The sequence below is a fragment of the Xenopus laevis genome, chromosome 8L (assembly GCF_017654675.1).
Source record: "Xenopus laevis strain J_2021 chromosome 8L, Xenopus_laevis_v10.1, whole genome shotgun sequence".
In the NCBI taxonomy this organism is placed as follows: domain Eukaryota; kingdom Metazoa; phylum Chordata; class Amphibia; order Anura; family Pipidae; genus Xenopus; species Xenopus laevis.
The window spans coordinates 111,136,504-111,159,913 of NC_054385.1; the positions used below are offsets into that span (position 1 = coordinate 111,136,504).

The 23,410-nt window shown below is 38.1% G+C and overlaps 1 long non-coding RNA gene across 1 annotated transcript in view; it reads right to left on the reverse strand.

Moving 5' to 3' along the window:
• Positions 1-3,454: 3,454 nt before the first annotated feature.
• The window catches only part of LOC121397171, a 32,766-nt gene continuing 12,810 nt past the window's right edge, over positions 3,455-23,410 (reverse strand). The window contains exons 2-3 of the long non-coding RNA XR_005963559.1: positions 4,256-4,337; positions 3,455-3,930 (exon numbers count right to left, since the gene is read on the reverse strand). This is a non-coding gene — a long non-coding RNA (uncharacterized LOC121397171). The remainder of the gene's footprint in view (positions 3,931-4,255; positions 4,338-23,410) is intronic.

Here is a 23,410-nt window from a genome sequence, read left to right on the forward strand (position 1 = left end):
ATCTAAAATTAATTGTTACCCACAAATCATGCAACACAAAAATAATATGGAATTTAATATGCATTTTCTCTTTTAAATGGCCTCCTCTATGTACAATGGTTCCCACACTTTAAATCCATGACTCAAAAGAATGATCTGCTTATGAATAAATAACAAAAAAATGAAATCAATTGCTTACTGCATCATTCAATTGCATCTAGCATGGAGATTTTCACTTCCAGAGCATGTCTTCAAAAATTGCATTTTCGGGGACTTCCGGGGGGCGGACCCGCGAGATGGCCGCATTTTATTGAGCTCCGTCACCAGCGTTCCAAACACTCACAAAAGGGAGCGATATCCTCGCCACTGGTGTCCGGATAACAGAGGGGTGAAGTGCTAAGACACATCGGCCGGCTCACCCTCACCTTGCAGCCCCGGATAGCGGCGCATCTATACCGCAGGCCTGGACTGCCACGTTATCCTCTGAGCCGCCTGCTTTGCTCACATTTGGCCCACGCTAGCCATCCGATACGTTGGGCACAATTGTCGGGGAGATTCCATCGGTCGAGGGAGGACGGGCCGATCTCGAATACCTGCTGCCTTTCTGCTTTCTGCGCAAGCAGCTGCCTTCTGACTTAGCCAGACACGGACCCACACCACGCGGTTACATCCGCGCGCCATTGTGTAACACTACTGGCCTACATTGACGCAGTGAGTACTGTGGGACAGGGGGACAGACTGCAAACCAAACTGTTGCCTACTGATGCAGCGCTTTGTCCCCGTTTATGTGGTTTACCAATATCATTTACCTCTACCACTATTGGGGGACCCCTTACGCTGAACTACTCCATCAGTCCCACCTTACCTACGGCCACCTACACTACAAGGCCTTTCTCTGGACTGGCTGATTACTACATCCCAGCCTCTACATACGTTTTGCCTTCGCAGCCTCACCTTGTGTGTACTTTTGGATACCTACCACATAATCTCTACCGAAAGGGCTTATATCCTTACGGCACGTGAAGCTTTCTGGTTTTTCTACATAACTGATTCTGGCACAAACTAATTTGTATTGACTCCCTCCACATTGTGCTCAGACATTAGTGTCTCTTTACCATGTAAATAGTTACACAGACGTTACCATACCCACCACCTTATGCACTGTTGCCGAGATGTGATATATCTATATTTGCTTTAGGAGGGGGATACTGACCTTACCTTTTTCACTGGCCCGTTGCCTGTCACGCTACTATTACATCTTCTGCTCTTTATACTATGGAAAAATATTTGGGACAGAATCCAACTATGCCGCCAAAAGCTGCTAAGTCCAAACCGAAAGAGAGTAAAAAAGACGTTCCCTCCACCCCAACTGATCTGGAACCCTCGAGTCCTCCATCCACCTTACAGATTCAAACCCAAGAACTACTTTCAGCTCTGGGACCTTTATTAGATCAAAAATTGGCTGGATTAAAAGAATCGGTAACAGAGGTCCTGCAACAACTCACGACTCAATCGCAGCGGATGACGGAAGCTGAACAACGGATTTCGGATCTGGAAGACCGCTTGGAAAAATCTCAGTCAACTTTGGAAACACAACAGCATGAGATTACAATTTTAGCGGAGAAAGTTGACGACTTAGAGAACAGGAGTAGGAGGAACAACTTACGCCTGGTGGGACTCCCTGAGTCCGTCAAAGGATCCGAATTGGAACTTCTTCTGACCTCCAAACTGCCTGAATTGCTACATATCGACCACTCTACCCTTCCATTCCAAATTGACCGTTTCCACCGAATCGGACCGCCCTCAACTAAAGATGCTACCAGACCAAGGCAGGTCATATTTAAGCTCCTAAATTTTGCGGATAAGATGAACATCCTAGCTGCTTACCGGAAGACTAAGACTCTTTATTATGATAACCACAAACTACTTCTGTTTCAAGATTTTTCTGCCTCAGTGGCCATGTAACGAAGGGAATTTGGCCCCATCTGCAAGCTACTTTTTTCATCGGGCCACAAATTTGCCCTGTTGTTCCCGGCCAAACTTAAAATACTGAGTAAAGATAATGGTCGACCGACGTTTTTTGAGGATCCTACACAAGCTATGTCCTACTACAAAACACTACCACAGGCAGCTGAATCTAGCGGCCAGGACACTTGAATGTCATTCCGACGGATCAGCTCCGCCTGACGGGAATATTGGAAGTATTTTGCTTTAGACATTAGTCATTCACTCTTTGTAGTGCCTGCTTGGTCATGTTTTTGTCTTCCACAATGTTTTCAATCTATGCATAATATCATTATGTTACTTTATTTTAAAATGTTCAATGGGTATTTGGTATGTTGAAACCAATGTCACAGTTGACACGACACCTTGATTATTTTTTTATATTATTGTTTTGGTTACATTTAATTAGTGAAATTTTTGCTCTGAATTTTGATAGTAGCTCCCAAACTTTTTGGGATCATCCTATTCATAGGTCACACAAATTGGGGTTGGGGTCTACTCGCTGGGATGGACCCTTCCCTAACCAACGCCACTACGTTTTGATTTCCCATTACAAGCTAGGTATAGGGTAGATAATTATGGCGGAATCTAATGTTTTTACCCAAACTCCTGATTACTCGATTACTCATTTAAAGATGATTTCCTGGAATGTGGGCGGGCTTAACACACCGATGAAGCGATGTAAGGTGCTGGACCGTTTACATAGAGAAAAAGCAGACATTATGCTGCTTCAAGAGACGCATTGGAAATCTAAAGATAGTCCTTCGTTTAAAGCACGCTGGATTCATACTATTCTGACAGCGTCTTATAGAACCAAATCCAGGGGGGTAGCGATTCTATTTAACAAATCTGTGCAATGCTCGATTCTGAAATCCTATAGTGATAGGAGAGGGCGGTATCTCATAGCGGATATAGAGATTCAAAATGTAAAATATACAATTGTTAACATTTACGCTCCTAATGCTGACAACAAATTTTTTTTCACAGATGTTCTGCAGAAGCTAGACTCCTGGGGGGCGACCAACCTTATCTTGGGGGGCGATGCGAATGCAATTTGGGATAGCTATATGGACAGATCAGGTAAGCCTACCTCACGAGTAAACACAAAAGCTAAACCTCTGCATACACTATGCGAATTGTTACATCTTCATGACCCAACCACCAATGATTATACCTTTTATTCAGGAGTTCATGGAACTCACTCCAGAATTGACTACATCTTTGTCTCACAGACGCTGCTGCCTCACCTCACTGCGACCACAATCTGTCCTATAGATATTTCTGATCATGCTCTAATATCTATGCACTTTAAACTCCCACGCCCTATACTGCGCTCCTCCAATTGGAGATTCCCGTCTTATCTGTCCTCTAATGTTGACTTCTCCCTATTCTTAAAGTCTTGTTGGGCTAATTATGTAGACGATAATCTCGTGCATTGGGACGATCCACATCTGCTTTGGGCTGCATCGAAACCTGTCTTGAGGGGACATATTATATCTTATCTGATTAAGAAAAGAAAAATCTTTCTTGATAAATATGCTCTTTTACAACAACAGCTTACTCAACACTATGCGACCTTTAAACTGTCTAATCTCCTAGAAGACAAGAATAAATACAAGGAGACCAAGCAACTGTTTGATACTTTATTGACTGACAAGGCACACAGCTCTTTACATCATACAGCAAACCTTTTTTATAGGTGGGGTAATAAATCTGGGAAACTCTTGGCCAAAATTGCGAATAGACGCTCAACAAATTGCTACATATCCAAATTAAAATCCACGCATGGCTGGACTAAAGACCCCTCCCAAATAAAGGACATTTTGACTTCTCACTTTAAAACCCTGTATGACACTCCTTCAGATGACCCACCAGATGGACTCAAGTTTATACAAGAGGCCAACCTTCAAAAGTTGACGGTTCAGGATAGGGAAATACTTGACGCACCTATAACGACAGAGGAAATAGTAAAATCAATTAAACAATTGAAAACCAATAAAGCACCGGGCCCTGATGGCCTATCAGCTGAATACTATAAACTATTGGTCGATGACATTTCCCCCATTCTGACAAACTTATATAACAGTACTTTGCAAGGTTCCCCCCTATGGAGTGAAGCTAATATTGCCAGAATCATATTAATTCCGAAAGAAGGGAGGGACCCGACTGACCAGACATCATACAGACCGATCTCGTTGCTAAACCAGGATCTGAAATTGTTGTCAAAAATTATGGCAGACAGATTGCAATTAATCTTGCCTAAAATACTTACCAATAACCAAGTGGGATTCCTTAGACAGCGCCAATCGGTAAGATCTATCCGGAAAATCCTGACAGTTGTCTACCATAATAACCTAGATAAAAGAAAATTGGGAATGCTGTTGAATTTGGACGCAGACAAAGCCTTTGATAGGATCTCACATTCACATATTAAAAGACTATTAAAATACCAACATTTTGGTTTACACATGCTCAACTTATTTAATAACCTGTACTCCAACCCGCGAACCTTTATTACGATTAACAATTTCAACTCTGATGAATTCACCATACATAGAGGGACAAGACAGGGATGTCCACTCTCCCCCCTGCTGTTCAATCTGGCCTTAGACCCCCTTTTGTGTCATTTTTTAAGAGACCCAGAATTACCCGGCATATCGATTAATGACACCCAATTGAAAGTCACTGCCTTTGCAGATGACATATTGTTGTTCATACAAAACCCTCAATTAGAAATACCACCCATACTCTCTATAATCCACAGGTTCGGACGTATAGCTGATTTCAAAATTAATGTTGATAAATCAGAAGCTTTATTGCTACATGACACAACGCAACAGGACTGGCCCCCAAATTTCCCCTTCAAAAAAGCCGACCATTATATTAAATATCTCGGCATCAAGATACCAAAACAACATAAGGATATATACCGCCTGAACATTAGAGCTATCATAGATAAAATTCAACAGGAGACCGTACTATGGAAACATATTAATCTAACCTTTTTGGGTAGAATTCATTTTATTAAGATGATTCTATTTCCAAAACTTTTATATCCCATCCAAATGTTACCATATTGTATAACAAAATCAGACTTGACACGCTTGCATAAAATATTTCGCAACTTTATTTGGCAAAATAAACGCCCTAGAATCGGTCTTTATAAACTACACTTACCCAAAAGTTTAGGGGGGGTTAATTTGCCAAACATCAAGGAATACAATGACGCTGCACTACTACGTTATTCGGGGGACTGGCTCGCAGAACGAAGCTGGTTCACTACGATAGACTTAGACCAACACCAATCCAGTGGATTATCTCTAAACTATCTTCTCCACTCCCCGCTTTCGGTCATTCCACAGTCTCTGAAAGATAACCCGCTTTTCGCAGACACTTACAAAACCTGGCGCTCCCTAAGACTAAAGCTCCATCTTTCCCCACAACATTCGCCATACCTTACTTGGCTTGGAAATGCTGACTTTCCTATCGGCATATCGAATCCAATTTTACAAACCTGGAAAACCAATGGTCTATACAATGTGGGTAACTTACTAAAACATGATCTAGATGTCTTATCCCTAGCAGAATTGAATGAGAAATTCCCGTTCACAAAACCAAGTCTCTTTCTTAGTCTACAATTATTACATTTTGTCAGGACCATCATACAAGTCATGAGAGACAAAGGAATTGATAATGCGATTGATACTCTTTGGAAGGATCGGAATACTTACGCTCCACCTCACACATATATTGCGCAATACGTACTAACATAGCTACTGATACGGTTACGGTTGGAGATTCTCTGTTTAAGTGGACACAGTCCATCCCTCAATTGTGCTCTACAGAGATCTTGAAATCCCATGTTCGAATCGCATTGCTCCCGGCCAGCAGATATCAAGAAATGTCCCTACAGATTCTCCACAACTCATATTTGACTCCCGCAAGACGCTATAAAATGGGTAGTCTCCCCTCGGATAGTTGTACTCGATGCCAGGCCCCCAAAGCAGATCTCTTACATATGTTTTGGCTCTGTCCTAAAATCATAGATTTCTGGCGGGATGTCTCCTCTTATTGGACGCAGATAACTACCAAAGAGCTCCGACCAACCGTGGAGTGGGCACTGTTTAGTTCTATAACACATTACCCGCACCTCACTAGGGTAGAGAAACAATTGGCAGCCCGGCTGGCAGCAGCGTCCAGGAAGGCAATTCTTCATCGATGGCTCTCTCCCGATGGCCCTTCCCTCCTACTCACTAGACAAAAACTACACTACATCTTTCATATGGACTGGCTCGAGGCTACAGTCACAAAAGGACAACAGGTTGATACATTTTTCTCTATTTGGCACACCTATATCATCAGTCTCCCACCCTCACTTAAGTATCTAACTACATACACATTTCAACACACTACATGGTACGACTTGGAAACTCTTAGAGATAACCCACTATTATTGGAAACCGCCCAGTATATTCAAAATCTATCTCACGGGAATGGGACGACATCAGGATCACCCCCCAGGACTCAGCGAACTAATAGGCTATTGGCCTCATACTTAAGGTAATCGATCTTGACCTATGGAAATGTTTCACATTTTGTGACTTACTATTTTAGAGCAATTACCCCTTGTTTATTTGTTTACTTTTATTTTCTAACTCCTTTTCTTTCTCTTTACCTTTGCATTGCATGTATGTACCATTCTATGTCACCCTTCTTCTCATTTAGGACCTCTGGAAGGTCTAAATGTATCCTATTGATGTACATGCCTGATCCTTAATAAAAACAAGTTGATAAAAAAAAAATGGCATTTTCAACAGATTCATTGGATGAAGTCTAGTGTGCTGTGGGAACTCTGGAACTAGTGCCAGGACCAGGGTGGTAGTACCCCCAGGGTTTTGCAATGTCAGTGGGCTCAACTGCTCATCATTCATCAGAAGAAACCACTTTGGCAACCATGTAGAAGTGTGTATGGGCACAAATACCTTACTAAATAACATCAATATGCACTCTCTATTGCAAGCTTAAATGACACAAACATGCTATTTGTGCTTCAATAAATGTGGTGGGTATAAGTAAGTAAGCAAAGAAAATACAGCGATGCAAAATATGTTGGAGCTATATAAATACATAATAATAATAATAATAATAATAATAATAATAATAATAATAATAAAGTATCAAGATAATAATATAAAGATATTATTAAGATAATAAATATACTAAAGGGATTGTGTGATGATTTTTATGGTGTGTTTTTTATTTCTAAATTACGCTGTTTACATTACAAATAATTCACTCTACCATAAAAAATTAATATTAATAATTATTGTAATATAACCTATTGTTTCACCTACTTAATGTAACTGGAGGAGTCCCAGTTGAGCTTGGATATGTACTATTACTATTGGATTTACTATTGGATTTACTGTTGCTATTCTCATATCTACCACTGGGGCATTTTTAGCAATGCAGGTGTCAGGGTTATATAGCAGTTATTTGGTTACCTGCCCATTGTCATGCTGTTAGTCTGTTAAGGAAGAAATTGAGACAGGGTTTTTACTTCAACTTGGAGTGAAGCAGGAAAGAGTGACTGAAATTTAACAGAGCAAAAGTCACATGACTGAAGGCACCTAGGAAACTAACAACATGTCTAGCACTATGTCAATTTTCAAACTTAAATATAAAAAAAGTTTGCTCTTTTAAAGCCTATGGGCTAACTTTAGTAAGCCACAGCTGAGACTCTTAGGGATTCTGTATTGATTTAATGTTCATATAACTGCTGCTAGACTACAATACCCATGTCAAGCTAAAGCCCTATGGTGGGCCTTACTATTTTCCTTTAGTTTCCTCCCACTAGAAAAGAGTCTTCCAACCACTGCAATGATCTTATAGAATAATAGAATAATCTTTCTTATTAAGCAAAACATTTTTTCAGAATAGCTCTTGCTTAAATCAACCCTGCAAGATCCATTTGTCAAGAAAAACCTTTAGCACAAAATGCAAGGGGGTGGGGCTCTTCTTGACATTGGTATGGTGGATTTGCATCTGCTGTTTGGATATAAAAATGTATAACTATATATTAAATGGGGAAAATTTTTTTTGCTAGAAACCAGGATTCTTTCATCACCAAAAACTCAATGACAAGGCGGTGATCCGTAGGGAAACAATTTCCATACAAAAATCCAGATTTCCTAAATTCAATTCTAACTATACAACATATTAAAGAAAATAAGCAAATGACAGCTCATACTAACATGTTCTTTTAGCACTAGTGATGGGCAAATTTATTCAGTATCAGAACATCGGAATAAAAATGGACGCCGGCGTCAAAAACGAGACGCCGGCGCAGTTTAGTGAATTTTTCACCGTTTCGCAAATTTAGCGGGAAATTCGCAAATTTTTCGGCGAAGTGAAATGGCGCAAATTCGCCCATCACTATTTAGCACACTGTAAGCCATATCGGTCTAGTTCAGACTGGTAACATTATGGTGGCGTATGATTATTATTGTTTTTAACTTCCATTTGGCTTTTCCAAGCAATGATTCTAAAATTAACTTTAGGCAACAGCAACAATATGAACAGCTATGACGCACAGAGCAATGTCAGAGTATTCAGCCGAGTCTGTGAACTGTATAGACGGTGCTAACCTCTTGCAGTAATTCAATCAAAACTGTAAAATCTCCAAACTAATTGCCAGTTGAAATGTTCTGCACAGGCATCCAGTTAATTAGAGAATACCATAATGGTACTGAAGCAATGAATTAGCAATAATTGTTAATTTGACATTTTCACAGACACTCAAAAACTTTCCGGAGAATATATTCCTTTTTCATTTTGGAACAAAAGTCTTGGAGACAATCGTGGAGTGTTATTTAAAACTTGTCCACGTTTCAGGTGGAAATTGGGTTATGAACAATGCACAGTTCACAGAGTATTTTATTCCGTCTCCCAAGAATGAGAAACAACGTAGAAAATCTTTTTTTCTAACTTCGCAATTGTGTAGAACTTAATTTATATAATGCTACTAGAATAAAGAATACATTTACATTACAGTACAGAAATGAACAACCACTAAGGGCAAATATTGCAAATATATATATATAAAATATAAATTATACCACAATAAAATGCCATGTGGTAAAAAGGAATTATCAGAAGGGGATTATTTCTATAGGAACACTTCATATAATTGTTTACAGTCAGATTAGGGAACAACAGTTCAAGGTGAAAGGGAGGGGGTAATTATTTTTACATAACAATAACACAACAACCATATATGTGTGCAAAAATAAGAGTTCAATGGTTTAGGTAAACTGTGCTCTTGATGTACAACACATCTAGAGTTTATAAGTTTTTTATTCCATTCTTATTAGGAATGCACCGAATCCAGGATTCAGTTTGGGATTCGGCCTTTTCAGCAGGATTTGGATTCATCCGAATCCTTCTGCCCAGTCGAACCGAATCCAAATTCTAATTTGCCGAATCTTTCCGTTTTTTTACGCAGGCACATTTTCGCCTGCGAATTTGCTCCAGTGTCCAAAAAAACAGACGCCGTCATCCAAAATCGAGTCGCAGTTTCGTGAGTTTTTCGCCATTTTGAGAATTTCAAGGCCCAAATTCGCCCATCACTAGGCATAACTCAACGTATCATTCTTTCAGTATACAACTGTCACCTACTAATGCAATGCTCAGTGCCAAAACTCATTCTCCCTTTCCTTTTAGTTCATAAGTTTTATTGAGCATGTCCCTCTTTACCTCTTGTATTGAACAGCATTTGCATGTTAATTGATGTCTGATCTTTTTTTTGTGCTGCAGAATATGTTGACCATTTATTAAAGGAAAACTATACCCCCAAAATGAATACCTGAGCAACAGATAGTTTATATTAAATTAAGTGGCATATTAAAGAATTTTATCAAACTGGAATATATATTTAAGTAAATTGTGCTCTTTTACATCTCTTACCTTAAACCACCATTTTGTGTGCTGCCTCAGAGATCACCTGACCAGAAATACTGCAGCTCTAACTGTAACAGGAAGAAGTGTGGAAGCAAAAGACAGAACTCTGTCTGTTAATTTATTCGTGTGACCTTATATATTTGGTTTGTTTGGTACGTTTGTATAACCCGTGAATCATATGATCTAAGGGGGCGGCCATTATTTTTTGAAATGTCAATTTTCTCCTTAGGATTACCCAATGGCACATACTACTAGAAAAGTATATTATTGTGAAAATGGTTTATTTACATGAAGCAGGGTTTTACATATGAGCTGTTTTATGCAATAACTTTTTATAGAGACCTACATTGTTTAAGGGGTATAGTTTTCCTTTAATATTAATAATTATGTAAAATAAATAATAAAACATAATTTCCACTCCATTCAGCAGCAATGTTATCCATGTGTTGTCCACATACATTCTGTGCTTACATTAAAACACCTCATTGATACGATTAGGCCATATCCACATAAGCTAATTAGGCAAGCAGCTATCAGATCATAATGAACTTATTTTTATTTATCACTAACCCTGTTACTGCAATACCAAATCATGTCAATAAACTGGAAACATTTTGTTCCATAAGAAATATTAATTCCTTCAAGTCCTTAAAATCTCCTTTCTCCCTACACACAATACAGGCTTTCACAACTGTTTCTTTACAAATGGGCTAATCGGTCCATTACGTATCTGGGAATTAGAATTTCCAGAGCTCTCAATGAATGGGTAGGACTTAATCTGCATGATCTTACTACTAAAAATAGAAGGAATCTGAAAAATTGAATAGTCTTTGCACTATTGTGGTTTGACAGAATGAATGTAGTGAAAGTGAATATAACACACTGGACCCTGGATCCTTTACTTGGTTCAAACCCTTCTTCTTCTCATAGTGCCTACTTATCTGAACCTCGTTAATGCTAAAATAATGGATTTTATATACAAAATAGTTTTTGCACTATTGTGGTTTGACAGAATGAATGTAGTGAAAATGAATATAACACACTGGACCCTGGATCCTTTACTTGGTTCAAGCCCTTCTTCTTCTCATAGTGCCTACTTATCTGAACCTCTTTAATGCTAAAATAATTGATTTTATATACAAAACCCGATGGGTATATTTAAAACTCTCATTAGCAATAATGATGGGGTGGAGATGCAATCCCTGAATGTGTCTTATATTATTACCAGGCATCTCTATTGAAGAGTGGCAGGCTGGCCCTATGAGGTTGATGTGAACTTCAAGCTTCATTCTTGTAGATTAGATTGATGTAGTCATTAGTAGCATCCCATACAAAGATTGTCTATGTTGTCCAACACACTTAGCACATGGATATATTGCCCTCAAACATACACGAAGAGGCACAGACGAATTTCAAATTCATGTGAGTTTTTTAAAACTTCCATAAACTCGAAATTCGACCAATCAACATTTATTATAAAAATTTAATTTTTTAAACTCGACTCACTAGGATCGACTCAAAAACTGGAGTCCAATTTGAATCAAATTCAATTTCGAATTTTAAAAGCTTGATTGTCAGGAAGGCTGCAAACAACTCCAAATTGATCGCTGAACGTCTCCTGTTGACTTAAACAGTAATTTGGCAGTTTTTAGGTGGTGAATAGTGGAATTCGAGTTCTTAAAGGGCCAGTGTATGATAAATTTCAAAAATCTAATTTTTTGAAATACCCAAATCAAATTTGAACAACACCCTAGTCAATTTTGACAGTTTTGACCAGTTCGATTCGACCCTTGATAAGTCTGCCGCTAATTTTACACCTATTTCCACTTATCTCCATCATCAATAATTTTTTTTTATTTATTTCTCTCTGGTCTAGATTCTAATCAGTATGTGCTGTTTCCATTTTTCCACATTTACAAAAAGTGAACCCAAAAAAAGTGAGACCACCAATGTCACTTTCTACTTTTAACAACTGAAAAAAATTCATGTTTGGCTCTTCATATCACTCCCCCAAGCACCGTAGGCTGCCAACAATCCTGCTCTGGATACTGTCCAATCCTGCAAATGGCTTAACACCTGGCATTGCAGCTAAACCGGTTTATAGGTGGAACTAATATTCCACATCAGTAAAGAGAAGTGGAGAAGAGCAGAAGTTGAAGAGGAATAGACGATGAAGATGAAATTCAAAAGGGATAGGTTAGTAAATTAGTGGTAGAATAAAAGGAAAGGATAGGAACACAGAAAAGGGGCAGGAGAAGGTGAAGATAAAGAAGAAGGGGAAAATATGAGTAATGGTTATTTCTGTTTGCAGTTAATGGGAGCAGTTTTATAAGTATTAGACACAAAAAGTGAACATGGGCTTGTGATTTTGGCATGGCAAGCCTTGCATACCACTGAACAGTTTCATGTGCCTGGGTTGCTCTCTGTATTCTTACAATAATGCTGATAAACTGTTGATATCTAGGACTTCCCCAAAACAAGTGGTGGGGCAAGCAAGATTCTAGAATCCAAATGACTAATTAAAAATATTGCTACCTTTAAAAACAATTATATAACAAGTGTGTACAGATTGTTTGTGGCTTGACATTAATTTGGCAGTAAAATATTTTTCTTTTTGTTGTTGTACTGCAAATGAAAATAAGACACTTTAAGGGGCCCATTTACTTAGCTCGAGTGAAGGAATAGAGGAAAAAAACTTCGAATTTCGAATGTTTTTTTTGGTTACTTCGACCATCGACTACGACTTCGATTCAAACTAAAAATCGTTCGACTATTCGACCATTTGATAGTCGAAGTACTGTCTCTTTAAAAAAAAACTTCGACCCCCTAGTTCGCCACCTAAAAGCTACCGAGGTCAATGTTAGCCTATGGGGAAGGTCCCCATAGGCTTTCCCATGTTTTTTTGGTCAAAGAAAAAACGATCGATAGATAAAAATCCTTCGAATTGCGGTAAATCCTTCGACTTCGATATTCGAAGTCGAAGGATTTCAATTCGGCAGTTGAATATTGAGGGTTAATTAACCCTCGATATTCAACCTTAAGTAAATTTGCCCATAAATGTTATCTTGTGAAAAAGATCTAATTTCCCTCAGTCTACCATAGAACCATATTCTCTGGAGATCTGTTATTCTCCAGAACAAATCTGTACAGTACTTCAGCCTCCCTGAGGAAAACCATTTTGAATGATCAGATCAGTTTGTCATAGCTCTGCTGGGTGTGTTATTTTACTGCTGTGTGTTATAAACAAACCACACTTCTTTTTAATCTCCCTAGAGCTCAAACATCTTTTACTGGCAGGAACAAAGATTGGGTTTTGGCAACTGAATGAATATATTAAGAAAATACTTTTGTAAGGGTTTTTTTAAATTCTGGAACAGGTCATTAGCCTTTCATTTTATTTTAACTTAATCCAAGGATTTTACATTGTCCAAAGTAACATTTTCTAACAGCCGGCAAACTGGCTTAAAGGTCAACGTTAATAAAAACCTAGCAAACTGAATGTGAACATCTGCTAGAAGTCATATAAATGAAAGCCCTGAGTTCTGTTAAGATTTCCCATTTACGTTTAAAAAAATATTTCCTGAATTTTATAGCTAGATTAACAGATGAGCAATAATTATAAAGTACTTAGCCTAGAAAGACAAAAACATATATTCAGAGATGTCCTGTTTAAGAGCTTATAAACAATTTGAATTGCATATATGTATGTGTGGATACTTGCTGTAGCTACATACAGTCAAATGAAAAAGTTTGGGAACCCCTCTCAGACTGCATAATAATTTACTCCACTTTCAACAAAAAAGATAACAGTGGTATGTCTTTCATTTCCCAGGAACCTGAGTACTGGGGTGTTTTCTGAATAAGGATTTTTAGTGAAGCTGTATTCAGATGTATAAAAATTAAATCAAATGGGAAAAACATTTGGTTCCCTTGTAATTTTGCTAATTTGATTGCATGTAACTGCTCAATACTGATTACTGGCAACACCAAATTGGTTGGATTAGCTTGTTAAACCTTGAACTTCATAGGCAGGTGTGTCCAATTATGAGAAAAGGTATTTAGGGCTCTTACACATGAGCGTTTTTACCTGCGCTCCCCTGCGTTCCGTTTTTCGGCGTTCAGCCGCAGGGGAGCGCAGGAATAGACGCATTTCATTATTTCAAATGGGGCTGTACTCACACAGGTGCGTGTAGGCGCCGAACGCAGGAAAAATGCAGCATGTTGCGTCTCAACCTGCGTTCAGCGCCTACATGCGCCTGTGTGAGTACAGCCCCATTTGAAATAATGAAATGCGTCTATTCCTGCGCCCCCCTGCGGCTGAACGCCGAAAAACGGAACGCAGGGGAGCACAGGTAAAAACGCTCATGTGTAAGAGCCCTTAAGGTATTTAATTGCAAGTTGTGTTCTGTTTGAATCTTCACTGAAGAGTGACAGCATGGGATCCTCAAAGCAACTCTCAAAAGATCTGAAAACAAAGATTGTTCAGTATCATGGTTTAGGGGGAATGCTAAAATCTCAGAGTTTTAAACTGTCAGTTTCAACTGTAAGGAATGTAATCAGGAAATGGAAGGCCACAGGCACAGTTGCTGTTAAACCCAGGTCTGGAAGGCCAAGAAAAATACAGGAGTGGCATATGCGGAGGATCGTGAGAATGGTTACAGACAACCCAAAGATCACCTCCAAAGACCTGCAAGAACATCTTGTTACAGATGGTATATCTGCACATTGTTCTACAATTCATGCTGTGAATTCTAGCATGCTGTGAGGCTGTGTGTCTAGTTCAGGGACTGGGGCCCTTGTTAAAGTCGAGGGTCAGATGAATTCAACCCAATATCAACAAATTCTTCAGGATAATGTTAAATTATCAGTCACAAACTTGAAGTTATGCAGGGGTTGGATATTCCAACAAGACAATGACCCTAAACACACTTCGAAATCTACAAAGGCATTTATGCAGAGGGAGAAGTACAGTATTCTGGAATGTCTGTCACAGTCCCCCGACTTGAATATCATCAAAAATCTATGGGATGATTTGAAGCAGGTTGTCCATGCTCAGCAGCCATCAAATTTAACTGAACTGGAGAGATTTTGTATGGACGAATGGTCAAAAATACCACCATCCAGAATCCAGACACTTATCAAAGGCTATAGGATGCGTCTGGAGGGTTTTACATTTGCAAAATGAGGCTCAACTAAATATTGATGTATTATCTCCGTTGGGGCGCCCAACACCTGTGTAATTTTTTTATGATGCATATTGCATATTTTCTGTTAATCCAATAAACTTGATGTCACTGCTGAAATACTACTGTTTCCATAAGGCATGTTATATATTAAAAGGAATTAAAAGGCGTTCCCAAACTTTTTCATATGACTGTAAATATTGCTAGGTAAAGAATCCCACTGCCATTTTATTAAGGCACATTTGGTATCCTAATGTAGACACAGCAGATAGCCTGTGTAATAGAAAAGCATTCTCAAAGCTTTAAAAAACCCTTCTTCATCTTGTTTTTTACTCCTTCCACTTCTGATCTCCATCTCCACATTCTTTCCGGAGTCTCCTGTGTTTTATTTAGGCTATCCATTTGTTATTTTCTAAACTTCACAAATCTAAATATTGCTCTCTCACTCCTAAATGACATCACTTTTATTTTTTATTCTTCTTCTGTTTTGTTCTTGTTTTAATTTTGTGATATTTTCTTTTACATGGTGCCCTCATTTTAATTTTATAATTTGTTCTTTCCTTCTTCCCTTATAAGATCATATCTTCCCTCTCATTCTCTTCCTGTCTCTTCCACTTTTTTGTGATCTCTAATTTTACTTGTTTCCTTCCACTTATATTCTGTCTTTTCATCTTTTGCCCCAATTGTCTCCCCCATCACATATTTATTCCCCCTTTTCTTATTTTATATTCCAGTGCCTTGACCTTGCCTCCTCTGTCTGTCATTTCACTTTCCTTTACACAATTCTATCCCTACTGAAAAATGTCAACCTGAAGAAGTCAATAAAGCTTGCCATTTAAGATATTATTTAGATGTTCCACTTATTGACTGCCTAATATGGTCAAATGTTTGAATGTGGAGTTATTGGTGCTGCTACAACATGCTAATATCTTCTCCACATTCTTTGAATGATTTTGTAGCTGCACAATGTCACTTATTTTTAAAACTTTTTAAAACTCCCAATTCTTTACTCATTTCTAGAGGTGAGCAAATGACATGATAAAATATAGAATTGTAATGCATTTTAGGGATTTATTCATATATCAGATTTAAGTGTAAACATAAGGCATATGACATTCAAAGAGTAGTGGCACAAATACAGTGCAGGGATTAATCACATAACCTCAGAATACAATGGACACTATTTTATTTTTTACCATGAAACATCATCAAGTAAATGTGGCCCCTCCAGACCAAGCAGGCAGTTTATCAGACTGTGTATGGGGCTCTTGAGAGGTCCTGTGCATTGAATATGAGGATGAAAATTAACCAGATAGCAATCAGGCAGGCCAATAACAGAATGACTTCATATTCCTACACTTGTGCTTCTGGGACTATTCCACAGATAGGACAGTTGTAAATATAGATTGAATGAAAACAGTTCCAAAGTAAATAATTTACAAGTGATCTGAAAAGGAGTTTAACAAGGAATTATGATTGACACCTTCCCTCTTCTGTTTACTCTACAGGTAATTGTTGCACTATTTATTCCAAATCCATCTGTACTGTGGCCCCGAATACTGCCTATTTGCTTTTATTATTGTTAATTGTTGCTCTATATTATTACTTGTACTTTTAGACGCAAAAAGTACCACCACTTCACATAGGCATAGTAAGTACAAATCTCTTTCCCACCTGCTCTCACTCTCTATTCTACTGTTACTTGCTGCAGGCAAACCCACATATTTAATAAATGGCACTAAGTTTGCCCAGGAGCAGTAACCCATAGCAACCAATAAGATGTTTGCTTTTAAACAGGTGACCAGTAAATCCTAACTACTGATTGGTTGCTATGGGTTACTGCTCCTGGGCAAACTTAGTGCCCTTTATTACATAAACCCCAATATCTCTCCTAATCCGGGCCCCTGCCATATACCTACTGTATCTGCCATCTCCCACATCTGTTCAAACTCACAAATGCTGCTAACCTTTCTAAACGTATTCAAATCCCCACTCCCACTACATTACAAGAATAAACAGGCATGATTACCTGGATATAGCCTACAGATTTAACCTTAGGCAATTGTACCTCTTTGTAAAGGCCACACCAGTTCCTTAATATTTTTAAAAGACACATAGATTATACAGAAAGAGCAAAGTTCTTGTATTGGTAGATTTGTATGTAGTTAAATGTAAAGCGTTGTGGAATATGTTGGTGCTATGTAAACACATGATATTGCTAGAAATAATAATGATAGGGTAATAGGTAACAGGCAATGGGGTGTGGCAATTAAGCATATAGTAAACTATAAACAAAAACAGTATTTTCAATCCCCTTACTCCAATATACAGTATATAAAAAAATGGAACCTAGCACATTTGCCTTTAAATCAGACAAAATTACCAAGGAAGCCTCACAGCCTCCCTCTGCCTCCATTTCATGTGCATTCGCTACTGTTACAGAAATACATCCAAAAATAAAGCAGATAATTATCTCCTTTTACCTTCCTTGAAAAAGCCAATAAATTCTCGGTACTAGAAAAAACGTCACCATAGGCAATGGCAACTTTGAAACCATCTGCATATCGCTGGTATTTAAAAAGTGTGCATTGACATTCACTAAAGCTTTATTTGGTGAAGGCAAATGGCTTGCAATTGTTTGTGTTATAAGTACCAGCTGCTACTATGTACAGAAGGATATTTACTTAAGGACCAACTGAACGGACATCATCTGTACTTAATGCTTGAATATACATTTCTCATGTCAGTGAAATTCCTTAATGCAGTGAGAGCTCTTTTACTCCTTACCACATAATGAACTCTTGTTTATGTTCTCTTTTAGTCTGTGTTATGTATTTCAAGCACCCTTTAAAAATGAGTAGTTATCTTTATATCTTTATTTGCAAACTGTAATTGTTTATTGCACAGAAGTTGTGCAATACTACTAAATCTTGTAGACCAAAGCACATATTGGGCTATTAGAGAATTTATCCCAAACCCAGATCTAACTCCAAGGACCCAGTCACTGCTCACTCTTTTGCCTCACTCTCACTCTTTTGCCTCACTCTTCTCTCCAAAGAGTGGTCAAAACAGGCAGTAGTCAATACAGGCAGCAGATTGGCAAAGTCAGGGACAGGCAAGGGTCAAGAACGAATATCAGACTTGGAAAACACACCCAGGGACCCGGAAGTGGCACATCATGCATGAGCCGCGAGGGAATGAAGACGACTTTGGGTGTCCCCATGATGAGCCCACTAGACCACCAGGTATTCTTACAAGAATAAGCAGTGGCAGTCTTGTAACATTATTAAGTATGAAGGCAGTGGCACACGTTGCTACTGGGGGAGATTAGTCACCCAGCGACAAATCACCTCTTCTCTAATCTCCCTTAAATGCCTTCCTGTTGGCTAGAACGTAAATCTCCAGCGGGATGGCATTCAGATCGCTTCGGCTTTCCGAAGTCGCCCGATGTTTCCTCGGGAGGCAAGTTCAGACGACTTCGGAAAATGAAGTGCTCAGAGTGCCATCCTGCCATCAATTTACATTCTAGCCGGCGGAAAGTCAATGTAGAAGTCATGTAGAAGTCAATGGCAGATGTCCATTTAACAATTTGAAGATGTTTCTTGAGATCGTGACCTGTGCTGGTTTTCTACAATAATCTAAAAAAGTCTGGGGTTTTCGGCAACAACTTGAAAAAGTTGTACGAGTCGGATGTCAAATTCTAAAAATTCGTACAATTCAAACATTGAACAATTTTGACGAGACTTTGCCTGCACCAATTTTTTCGAGCTGATTTTTTGATAAATGAGTTAAATTCATGGATGAGTGTTAGGTTGACTTTGTTTTAATAAAAAAAAAAAAAATGGGATAAATTCAAGTTTTTTTAAATACTACATAAAAATCCAAATCATTATGAATGAATTTGAAGTCAATTTTTGTATGTATAACAAGGATTAATGTTGTAAATGATAACTCCAATTACTGTATGTGCAAGTGAGTATATTATCACACAATTTACATTTAATTATCCATTTAATTCCTTAATGTTCTATTTATATGTAAATTCCGTTAATGAATATTCTCCTTTGCTAAAATATTTAGGTAAATATTGGAAATGGTCATCTTACTCATTAAACAATTATTAACCATTATCAAACAATTACTAGGTTTTTTAGACTCACCCATACTCAAATGACCCCTTTGGAGTTAACAAAGAGAACATGTTATTAACATAGAGAGTGGCTTATTAGAGACACAGAGACAAAAGAGACACAGAGACATAAGAATTGGTCTTTGAGTCGGCACATATGTGCTATATGACAGATTGAGTTACAGGGGAAAACACATTTGGTGTAGCAGACGTCAATGGCCTCTATGTTGCATCAAACAAATTCCCACCATGGTTCCTATCTGCTGCTTGTCTGTGAAGGCATGTACTCCATGTCATTTGTTGTCTGAAATGTTCTCTGAGCAATTGCATTGCCTGTTCATTTCAAAGGACGATTATGATCCCTTCCTCAGTAGTACACTAAAGGACTGTTGAACTGCACTCATATGGCTAGACTATTTTTACAAGGCTAAAAAAACATGGAACAGATGTACAAATATAAGCACTGATCCATAGCTATCCAAAATTCTTTAGACAGGGTTATTTCAACATATTCCATGGATTTTGTGAGTCATTTGTCATTTTGTTTTGAAACAAAACAAGAGAATGATATAAGCATGTTTATAAGTTTTCAATTTTATGGCTCATGAGATGTTTTGTCACCAAGTCATTTTATAAAGCTCTTCCTTATACAGTCAGTGGGGACTGTAATGTACATAGTAATGTACATATCTCAGAATATCCAAGATAGCTATATTCCATATTGTTAGGTGAAGAAGATACCCTGAATTTATTTTGGAAAAACTGTAGCTGCAACTGTAAAATGCACGTCATGAATATTGATGAAAATGGTAATTGTTGGTGCATGTCTCATACTTATATGTCAGAAGTAAAGGGTCATTCAAACCAAGAGACTACTACTACAACTAGTGGATGTCACACTGACTAGTTGCTTGAGCTTTTAACCAATATTGTAAGTAATTTTAAAGTTTCACCACAATATCATAGTGATGCAATCATTAGTGCACATGGCATGGCTAGCTTGCATATCTGGGAAAGCACAATTAATGCTGAATGAGTTTTGGTGCAACTTATGATTAGTGATGGGCGAATTTGCGCCGTTTCGCTTCGCCGTAAAATTCGTGAATTTTGCACGAAATTTGTGAAACAGTGAAAAATTCGCGAAACGGCACGGCCGGCGCCAGTTTTTTTTACGCTGGCGCCCGTTTTTGACGCGGGCGTCCGTTTTTTTTCCCGGCGCTGAAATTTTTTTTTGATGCCGGCGAATTTTTTCGGGCGAATTTTCGTGGGCATTTCGCAGATTTATTCACTGGCGGCAAATTCGCGATAGGCAAATAAATTCGCCCATCACTACTTATGATGCCATCCAGACAAAAATTCTCAGGGAAGACCTTGCTTATTTTACCAACACAATGTAAAACCACGTCTCCGGGTATTCTCCACATATTACAAAAGACTTGCTTCTGGCTTCATAGTAGAGGTGTCTAGGTATTAAACTGATCTGCTTGTAGTCCAGACCTGTCAACCACTGAAAATGTTTGGTACATTATGACACAAAAAATGGAGACCTCAAACTGTTGAGCTGCCAAAATCATACATCATATAAGAATGGGACAACATTTCACTTTCAAAACTATAGCACTCTCATCAGTTCCCAAATGGTAGTAGAGTGTTGTTTAAAGAAGTGCTGTTGCAAAACATTGGGACCCCTTGCCCAACTTTTTTGAAATGTGTTGCTGGCATCAAATTCAAAATGAGTATATATTTTCAGAAAATGATATGTCTTGATTTACCGCCAAGATCTATAAAGTGTAAAGAGTGCTACATTCATAGATACACCACTGAGACAAAAGTGCACAAGGTAACTGGAAATTATCATTCATTTTACTGTGATTTCTGTTTCCCTCCTACCCGATGTGACCATCAGTATGGTGAGAAAACAGGCTATTTAGGAATAGAATTTAATGTTTAGATTTATGCATGGTCATTACGGAGGACCTTCTTGTGACCTAAACAAATGATATGTCCCTTTTGATTTAGGCAATTATGCCTGTTATAGTTTGATATTGTGGTGATGTAATAGGGAGCTCATGTTAGAAGCCCCATGTAATATCTGCATGAAATGAAAGGACTACTTTCTAGTGCACACTAGAGTATACAGAGTTACAGTCATTAGTCTAATTACAGGAAAATGCTGATCCTATGAGAGATTTAATTGCCAGTTTTCCTAAGTAAGGAGGACTTCCCCTCTTTGATTAACTGAGAAGGGTACTCATTAGAATTTGTTAACATTCATAAAGGAAATTGGTAACTAACTTTCATTTGTTGCTGTTGACCTACTTGTTTCTAAGGTAAGGTACTAAAATGGCCTCTCCTTTGAATAAAACAAGGATTTGTCCATATTTGCAATATATTAAAAGATGGATAATGACATCAAAGTCATCGGTGGTCTGGCCGGTCCTAAATTCACTTTTTATCTGATTCTTTAAAATTCTACTACTTCATTTTAATCTTTCACAGGAACTAAAATTCTATTTCCTGTAAAAAAAAGTATCTTTATACTTGCCTAGAAATGAAAGTTCAACATGAGCTTTTTGAATAGGGCTTGTGCTAAACATAATTTTTGCCTTTTGTTTAAATAATAAATTATCTATGGTTTATGTTGTTTTCAGCTAAAAAGTTTGGGTAGCCCCATCCCTTATGAATAGAGCACTGCAGAAAGAGACAGGTTTCGTTCCATTTTGGAATGCAGTGACTTGTAGCAGTGCAGAGCAAAAAGTGCAGAAAACATAGTGGATTGGTCATTTGTCCTCCTCTACCTTAAATTGTCACTCAGCAGAATTGTTTTCTAACCGGTAGTTAGAATATATTAAATATTAGAATTAATTATTCTATAATGCATAGAATAAAAAAAATAGATATTTCAGAATTAAAACAACAGACACAAAAGTATGAGCAAGCCTTTTTTGTTGTGGTCATATTAAACAAAGGGGAAGGACTGTTCCTTTAAAATTAGCAATATTTTTTTATTTTTCAACTAACTCACTAGCATGGTATCATAGCAGCAGGTCAGACCAACAGTATTTAGTAATCATTAACTGCTCTGTTGAGGTTTTGTAACAAAATGATATACTTACTAGTGATGGGCAAATTTATTCGCCAGGCGCAAATTTGCGATTTTTGCCGCCGGCGAATAAATTCGAGAAACCGCCATGAAAATTCGCCGGCGTAAAAAAATGGACGCCAGCGAATTTGCATCGGTGTCCAACAAACGGAGGCCGGCGGCAAAAATGGATGCCGGCATCAAAAACAAGTTGCCGGCGGCATTTAGCGAATTTTTCGCTGTTTCACAGGAAATTCGCAAATTAATCGGCGAAGCGAAATGCCCCAAATTCGCCCATCACTACTACTTACCCATACATTTTTCAAGGGGACCACATATGAACAATACTTATTGAAATAAACCATAGGAGTGTAACAGAATATGTTTTCAATTTCTCACAAAAAAACAATGTGATGTTTCTTTAAACATTTATGTGCCATTAGCAAGTGTTAGCCTTCCAAAATTGTTCCCAGAATCCTCATGAGGCCCTGAAGTCGAAAAACACCATTACTGAATTACCACAGTCCTTGAACAATGTCAACATTGTTATCCCTGTGAAAAAAATCATACTAGTCTCATGCACCTGTTCCTCTGTATTTAGCATTCTTTCTTTTCCATTACTGACAACACCACTCCATGGACACACATTCTGTGCAAAATGTATGTGAGCAACCTTGTCCTGAATATACCACCGATAACTCACTTGCTTCCAGCTTCTATTTCTTCTTGTTTAGAAAACCTCAAGAATAAGGAGTCATCCCCCACCTGCTACCCGATGCAAACATACCAAATTCCCATGCCTCAGAAGGACTAAAACCAGAACCAGAATTGTTCACGCTTTGACACCATCTAAAGCTTTCTGAAATAACTTTGATTGGGATCTTTACCAATGTACATTATGCAAAAGAATATACATCAACCATTTTTTTAGTGTATATATTAAAATGTAACATGCAGTAATTTAACTTGCATTAGGCAGACAAAGCAATCCACGCTACTTTAATTTATTTACAGTGTATTTTGGTACAAATAGAAGAATAGTGGACAGCACTACAGTGTATTTTGGTACAAATA